The sequence below is a fragment of the Uloborus diversus genome, chromosome 7, assembly GCF_026930045.1.
Source record: "Uloborus diversus isolate 005 chromosome 7, Udiv.v.3.1, whole genome shotgun sequence".
Classification (NCBI taxonomy): Eukaryota; Metazoa; Arthropoda; class Arachnida; order Araneae; family Uloboridae; genus Uloborus; species Uloborus diversus.
This window is the reverse complement of record NC_072737.1, coordinates 134,640,399-134,649,465: the sequence shown is the minus strand read 5'-3', so window position 1 is coordinate 134,649,465 and position 9,067 is coordinate 134,640,399.

Below are 9,067 nucleotides of genomic sequence, written 5' to 3'. Positions count from 1 at the left end.
TACCGGTGCTGCAAGGGATGAGTACTGCAGAGCCGGAAAGCATACTGGACACAAACGTTACATTAATAATTTTCGTGATTTATTTTGTAGCGTTTTCCCATCTGATTAATTAAATTTTATTTTGAAAGTCAGGGGGTGAAAGTGCACCACTCTGCCGGCAATCATAGACATAAACATGATATTAATATCGTTAGTGATTTACTTAGAGAAATGTAAGTTTTTTTTTTTTTTTTTTACTTGTCCTGTGTTTGAAATGAATTTAATTTTATTTATTTAACACATATCATTTTTTAAGAAAGTTTAAATATTAAAGAAATATTTTTTTAAAATGTCTTTTTTTTCAAAACCGGGGGGGGGGAGTATATCCATGATTTGACCCCCTCACTTTTTCACGGCACGAGGCGCCACTGCTTTAGTTTAATTCATTAAAGTATCCTTTAAAGGTCAGCATTCCAAAAAAATATTTATTAATTTCACTTTGTTCAATATATGTAATTACGATAGTTAAACTTGTAGTTATCAAGGTAAATGCAACTTTAAAGTTTATTAGAAAATTCTTACTTATTGCAAAAATACGAGTATCGTAAAATATTTCAACTACCAACAAATTCAGACGATTTTTGTATTAAGTAAACTTTTTATCTTATAAATCTGATCCCAGATACAAGCGTAATTAGTCCTTTAGTATTTTTGTTCTCAGATGATGAAACTCTGTTTTGATGAAATTTATTGCTTTATTTTTTACTGTATTTCACACATTACGTAAATTCCAGTAAGCCGAAGTCATTTGATGCATTCAATTACGTTCAGACTAATAAAAAACTTGATGAATATTTAGGATTCCCAACGACATCAACAGCAACCCGGCAATAAAGTTCGTGATAAGACAACTTCGGACACATTACTTAGGCTCAAGTGCGTTTTATCTAAAAATGTTACTATTTCTGATTTCTTTTCTGGGCGCATTTGCAATTTTTAGAATCTTATCAGGTAGCAATCTCCCCTGTCAAATCTCTCGTTTCAATCCATTCACTTTATTTCATTTCCATTTTCGATCGTCTTTGCTTCTTATCTTGATAGCTTCCTCCTTTCAGTCCCTCAATTCACTCAAAAGCTTTTGCCATTTTTCCTCTTTTGCAAAAAGCCGTACAGATGGCTTCTTTTAAATACGGGGTATTTACAGACTCCATTCGAAAAAAAAAATCATTCGAGCGCTTACTTAGCCTTATGAAGGGTTGAATATAATGTTCTTAGACAATCTGAGTCATCTTCCTACAAAGTGATTCTTAAAAGAAATGGTTCATGAAGTGTTCTAGAAAAAGCTGACTGGAAGGGAAAATTCTATTTCTTCAGACTCTTTTTGATAGGGAAAAAATGAAATGTTGAAAAATTGTATCACTTCAGCAGTTCAGAAATTACTGAAAGAATTGTCCGATCTTTCATAAAATTTGCTCCAGCTTTGAACATATTGAAGTAAAAGCGACAACAGAGTTTCATGCAATAATAAAATATTTTTGAGATCCATCGTACTTCAAAATTCCATTATTTCTTGGCAAACTGTATTCATCCACAAGTCTATTGTTATTTCATATATCTTTTACAAAGCTTTGCAAGTTAGAACTCCATTATTTCGAATCCATAAATTTACATATTTTATTAGATCAACTTCGCAAACTTATTTTTAGTATTTCGTAAGCTTACACGTTATTTTGGCTTTTTGTACTCCGTTGTTATGCATGTTTATTCAAAACAGGAATTTTACAATCGGAAATGAATTTCCCCCCGACTTGTGCTCTACCACTAAAACATTAATTTGTTCGAATAGGCATAATATTTTTCCGCCGACAGTGTGGTGCAGTGGTTAGATGCTGATCTCTTAAGCCCAAAGGCGCAGGCTTGGTCCTAGCTCCAGTCGGTGGATTTTCAAGATGCAGAAAATTGAGAGTGTCCATGTCGTATGATTATGCGGCATATAAAAGATCCCTCGAGTCCTCGTTTGGCTTAAAATGTTCTTGGGCATAAGTAAGTTTTTAGAGCCATTTCGCATCAAATAGAGCCCGGTTGCCTCCATCTGGTGGGGGAACTGGGCATCAAAGTTCTCGTGGTAAAAGCATTCGTTAATAGTGGTGCTACATCAAAGAATGGATGCAATTTCCGGGGAACGCTTTATGTCTTCAAAAGGCAGTGGTCCTAACGCAGCCCCATTAGAAAAAATAAATAAATAAAATAATAATTATTTGTCCTATTGTAATTATTTCATTTAGTTACAAGGTTGAGCTTGTACTATCAATTAGCTAGGGTCGATTGCAACCCCAATGTTTAGAACTAGAACAAATGTAACAGAAAAATCTTAACATTGTTACCCATTAAAATAATCAGTTATCCAACGTTTTGAAGCACAAAAAAATGCAAGTTACTGCAGACACGTGTTTCGCACGTGTCTGCAGTAACTTGCATTTTTTCTGCTTCAAAACGTTGAATAACTGATGACTTTAACTATCAGAACAAAGGTATTTATTTGTTAGTGTTACCAATTTTTCAGCAAATTGATGTCTTTATGCATCATTGAAAATTTAACTGCAAGAAATCTTAAATAATATAATACATATAATCCATAACTCTTCCTATTTCGTGTAGAATCAAGACCGTCGGAACAAAGCACAAAACTAACTAGGAATCGGAGTGGTTCATCTCCAAGCGTCGTCCTCCCCCCCTCCCCCCTAAAAATTTGATTTTGCTCTTGTTTTATTCCAAAATTAACAAACTTGTAACATAAATTCGATAATAAAAGGGGGGAAAAATGAAAATCTTTAATATTTTTTAACTGTATGGAATTTAAAAGCTCGAATATTTCTTAATTATCTGTCTTTTGAAATATTTGCAGCTGCTTATTTCGCTATTTATATTGACGTCGTGGTACACTGCCAATTATTTACTCTCGCATTAAAAACTGTTAAACTTAAAAATCCTCAGGGATGTCAAGTTTTTCTTTGATTTTTTTTTTTTTTATTTGATTCAAACCAGGAAGCCATACGCTGGTGAAACAGTGAAAAAAAAAAAGCAATTGAAAGAGAATAGCAAAGTCGGGTTTTGGACGCGTAAACTATTTGTCCTCATCCCCCTTTTATCGAAGAGCCTTTAAAGTCTGCGAAATTTTTCAGAAAATTCGCCCTATTTAGCGAGTTTCGATGAGAAATGGAAGTCATCTTTAACGTGCTTTGCATATGGATGTCCTGCCACATACATTGAGAAGAGATAAAATGGAGGGAATGAAGACTTTCATTCGTGAAGCTAAGATTGAAGAAGCTAAGATGTGTAGCTAAGATTCGTGAAGCTAAGTTGCGTGATAGATTTTTCAGCAAAGCATTGGAAGAAATCAGGTTTCACGCAAAACGTGTCAAGCATTCGTCGTTGAGTCACGTTACTTGGAGTCTTTGGGTCACCTTTTGCTAAGAAAATGATTGGACTTGCTCCCTCCATTTACTAATTCCTGCTCTAAGACTACATGCATATGGTAAAGCTACGAGGTGCCTTCCATAGTCTTAACACGGGACCTCGCTCGTAGGGAGTTTCCGTACAGTCATGTGACGTCGCCTCAAGGCGCGCTTTTTTGCGTGTGGGATTTTTAAAAATTCATTAAAAATCAGTCGTTGTGTTTTAAAATACGGCGTTGGTGAATTTCTGAGTTTTGAGGGTCTGTTAACAATACCTAATAGTCAAAATAGGAATATTTAATAGGTTGCAACTTCCCTTTTAGTTCATAAGAAAGCGCTTTATAACTATTTTGAAAGCATGTTTTGCGGGGGAAAAAATAAGTATCCGTTTACTGTACACACAAGAGCGCAAGGAACCCCACAGAACATTTAATTAAAAATATATTTTTTTCGCATAACATTTTTTGACAGTAATTATCACATAAAAACTGTCCTTATGCAAGAGTCAGTGATGAATTTACAAGTTTGGCGGACTGCCGCAGTGCATTTTTCGGGAGTCCCTTTATTTACTACAGAAATGTAAAACATCTATCCTGCTCATTTTTTGTTACCCTCCGGAGCCGCTAGGGTGGTGGGGACCCAATCGCAATTGCGATTTTCGAAATATAGTAAACCTACCACTATCAAGACTTAGCAGTGTTATGAAAAAAAATTCTCATATAATCCTCTCCATAAAATCGACCACCATCACAAAAGTACATTTAAAATGGGCAAAGAAAATGATGTCCTATGGGGAGAAATTGCTATCAACAATATTTAGAAACGAGAAAATTGGAACTTGGATAGATACGATGAATATAGTATAAATTTTATTCTCATGATTTAAGAAGCAATCAGAGAAGTTTTTCTTCGTAGACAGCAAGATGGAGGATCAATAGGGTAGCGGTCTTCATTTTTTAGCTTTTTTTAAAAGTTTGCTCACCCACACCCCTTCTCTGTTTTTTTTAAAATGAACCAAAAAAAAAAAAAATCAAAATGCATGATGCATAATATTTGCCGGGTCAAACAATTGCAATGGACATGAAGTTTTCGAATTTTCGTCAAAAAAGTCATTTTTCAGACTTTTCAATACACTTTGGCAGATTTGCGTTTTTGAATGCCTTCTTCAATTTTACTGAAAATGTTCGTTTCTGGGACATTGTATATATTTTTACCCAACATTTAATTTGATCATTTCTCCAGACAGGAAGCTTCGCTGTGCAAATTTTGGACGATTTATTTCATAAAGCTCATTTAGATGCTTCAGAACAGATGGAAAATGCAGAGAGCAAAAATTTCTAATTTATTCATCTCCAAAGCGGAACAATAGGGATAAAAACAAATACACATGGAAGAATGAATTGTAAGGCACATTGCAATGGAATTCACCAGACAAAAACGAACTATTGAAGAAAATGAACAATATAATTAGTTAAAATGTTATCTGGCATAAACAGTCTAAACTGAGATGGTTTCGACGACAATGGTTACTCTTCTCTCATCAAGAAGCAAATAGTCATCAAGAAGCAAGTCAAAAAAGCTAAACTCTTCAATACTTTATTTCCAGTCTTTTCCAAGAATTTTGATAGGTGTAAAATCACAATAAAGTGGCAGCCTAAAATCATGTCAGCTGCACTGAACCTATAGTGGTTGAAAGCAGCAGACATATTTGAACCCCCAGTTGCTATTATCTCCCTCCAGTTTTAAGAGAATTAACACAATTAAATAAGAACATAGCAATAAGATTCCTCTTTTCGTGTTTAAGTAACTTTAAGTATGAAAATAATGGTTAGAAAAGAAAGGTGTGCAATTTGATAACAATTAAGTATAAATTTTACTTTAAACGGGGCACTCTTAAAAATAGACAAAATGCAAACCCTTAGTGGAGTGCAACTCAAAAATATATTTAACATGTTTTCTACATGAAAAATCTGAAAATTCATGATTTCGATGACAACCTGTACCATTCATGTTTGGGAGGAAAAGCACAATTGTTTGATCGTTCATTTGTGTTTCATTTCTAGAAAAAGTAACAGTAAGATCTCACTAATTAAATTTGTTTATGAACATAAAATAAAAAACTCAAATGACACTGTATGAAAAACATTTATTCTATTTACAAAATATACAAACTCTCCAATGAGAGCAAAGCATGATTTTTCTGAGACAGTCAAATCAAATCTGCTCTTTTTACATTTTAACAGAATCAAACCGTTCGTATAGTATTGATTACCAGTTTTACACATCTGATTCTAGGAGAAGAACGAACTTTTGAAAATAAATGAATGATAAAAATGTAACGACCAACAACAGGCAATGGGCCCAGCTAAGCTGGTCATAGTCAGTTAACTAGTCTGCCAAGGCAGATCAATGGCTCTCTTAACCCTTTCACGGGCACATAGTTAAAGTTCTCTTTTCTGTGATAAAATATGTTATAAACATAATGGTCTGATCCCATATATTTTTCAAATGTTAAAAAGAATAAGGATCAGGGGTTTCTTTTGTAGTAGGTGGCAAGACGTAGTAGCCACTGCAAGCTTAGCACATTTATTTTCCCATTGGGGCAAATAAATAAATCATACTAGAATTACAAATATTACTATTTTGAAAATAATATTAATATTTTTGATAGTGATTAGCTACAAAATAAGGTGCAATAAAATAATAACTATGATCAAAATGATTAGGTATAAAATAATAGTACTACATATGTTACTTACTGTAGCATATTTATTTAAAAAAAAAAACATGCGAAAGATTCGTTTATTCCTAGATAAACTGAATGCATATTTCAAGTTTTTTGTTAATTTCGTTCAAGTTCATATTATTTAGTGTAAAACTTTTCAAAACATGTAGTTTAGAACCACTTGATTGAAAGCATAGTGAACCATTGTAGGCTTGAAACAGCCATCCGAACGATGAACACCTTTTCTTGTGCTGCAAAGAGCACATCTTCAATACCGACCACCTTCTTTTGTTACTGGAGTATGCTTTGCATTTTTTGTAGAATCATCTAGGGGAACATATGGCTTATGCTCTTTTACAGAAACAGTTTTTGGACTCAAACTGCATTTCTTTCGATCTTTTTTCTCACATATCAACAGAAGCTTGTGGACCACTTCTCGCCTAAACTCTATCATTGTTTTAAAATCGCATTTTTGTCTGAAAGCATGTTGTAAAATGTAAAGGATGTATGCTTTTACAACTTCAATATCTAAGAAGAGACAAAACAGTCTATGCCACCATTTATAACTATTTTTATCATTTCATATAGGGATTTTAAATGGTCAAACCTGTCGACAAATCCCATGTTTTTGTTATTGTAGCAGGGTAAGGGCGCACCCCCTCAACATCGTGAAGCCCTTCCCCACCAAAAAAAGTAAGACCCCCCCAAATGAGAAAAATACCCCTCAACTCAACTCCCTAAAAATTTGAATGCTGCAGTCTGTGCCATGACCTTCCTAGGTGGGCACCTGTGATTGTAGGGTTGCTATCAAAATTTTGCTTGAAAATAGTTGCTTTAGTAGACTGAAATTAAAAAAGGAGGAGCAGTTGAGTTGCATTTTGAATCCATAAAGTCAGTGGCGGCGATTAGAGGGCGGAAAGGGGAGGGCTACCCTCCTCCTTCCTCGCCCTTTTTTTTGGTGAATTTATTCATTTTATTTTTCAGTTTCGAGTCTGAAACTAGAAATTGAAAAAATGTCAAAATTTTCAGAGTATAATCAAAGATAGCATTTGTCAAAATAATTTACGATTGTCAAAAGTATCAAAATATTTACAAGATGCAAAAGGATTGAAATCTAAAACAAAGGAAGTATTTTTCTCTGTGCATGTATTGAGCACATTTTGTACCAATCATTCTTTCTTTCTTTATTCAATTAATACCAAAAAATATGAAAAAAAAAACCCCTAAAATTGTAAAACGTAGCGAAATTATTTAAAAAAGTCGCTTTTAGACCTGTTGTGATTGAAAAAGTCGCCCAAGTAACCTACGGTCATTAATAGTTGCAAAAGTCGCCTTTTTAGTCAGCAGTGGAAGCCCACTTTTGCTTGAGGGTATGTTAAATTGAAGGTATCCCCGCTCTACTCTTTTTTTCCCACATTAACAACATTAGTTTCATTTTCTAGACATGATAACATGCACTCACCTTGTTTGTTCTTCACCTTAAGCATATTATGTTATCTTCACTTGATGCTCAATCAAACTCCCCTCTTGTCATAACTTTCTTTGATTTCAAATTTTTTGGTAAATTTATCCTGTTCATATTTATAGTTCCACATGAAGATATTTTGGAGTGTCTAGAAATCTAAAGAGACTGTAGCTAGAGAAGTAGTTATCATAAACACAGTCTGTGATTTTTAACAAAAAGAGGTTTTCACAGAGTGTGAACAACTCTGTTACTTTTATTTTTCTCGGTTGTATCACCAATTTTTTCCGTGTAAACTTTGAATTGGCAAGCATATGCGCTCTCATCACAGCGCATCATACCTCATACCCCTTTTTCATGGGCTTTTTTGGCATATATTGTTTGAAGGATGAGAGAACCAAGTTCAGTTCTCAACCAGCCAACATCATAGGATAAATGCTTGTCGTGCTGCTATCTGTACTGATTTTTAGGTATTTCTGCTTCAATTAAAACATGTGGCTATAACACATAGTCACTGCCTACTTGGGGGAAAAAAATATGTGCCTAGACTTGCTAGCCACTGCTCATTACCTCCTCTTTCGGTCCCTTTCATTACTAGTCTAGTAGCCCTTCTTTGAAACCTTTCCAATAAATAGGTATTTTTATTGGTGTATTTTTTTTATGAAAGTTAATGTTAGATCAGTTAGTGTTAAATCTTAAAAGGTAATGATATTGTCATACCTTTACCTTTTAAGTTTAAATGCTAAAAAAATCTTGGTAAAATTACTATTTTACTTGGAGCACTTCATAATTCAACTACAATAATTAATAGACAGTTATATTCAAAAGTATTGGCTCAAAATTGTAATTTTCGCTCACATGCATGTAAAATACATTCAACGATTCTAGACTAATAACATGTGCTCCATAAGTCTATTGCAATCCTTTTTCAATACTAATTTGAACAATGAAATTAACAGGCTAAAATTTTGTAGCATTAATTACCTAAAAGACAATAATTCAAATTGACAAAATAGCTTTGAACAGCATATATTGCAGTATGAAATTGCAAGTGTATAAATTTCCTGTAAGAATTATTTATAAAGGCATCACATCACAAATCAGGAAGAAATTAATATTTCAGCACATTGATTTCAATCAAAGATTTTTTTATATTTCAATAAAGTAATTAAAAAGATATTGTTAGTTTTTACACAGAAGCAAAATTTTTATTTGAACGATATGTGAATATTTTAAAAATTACTAAGTGTGAATATTTAAATATACTAAGAAAAAACAAACCTTATAATGGAAAAAAAAAGCATTGCCTTTTTCGTGTCACCACTTTCTGCTTTTTATTAGAAACTTTACAATTGTGTGTGCATAAAAGTTGTTTTCAAAAATACATTATTCTATTTCATTAACAGTTATTAACATAAGTTACACTTTTAAACAAAAATTACTGCT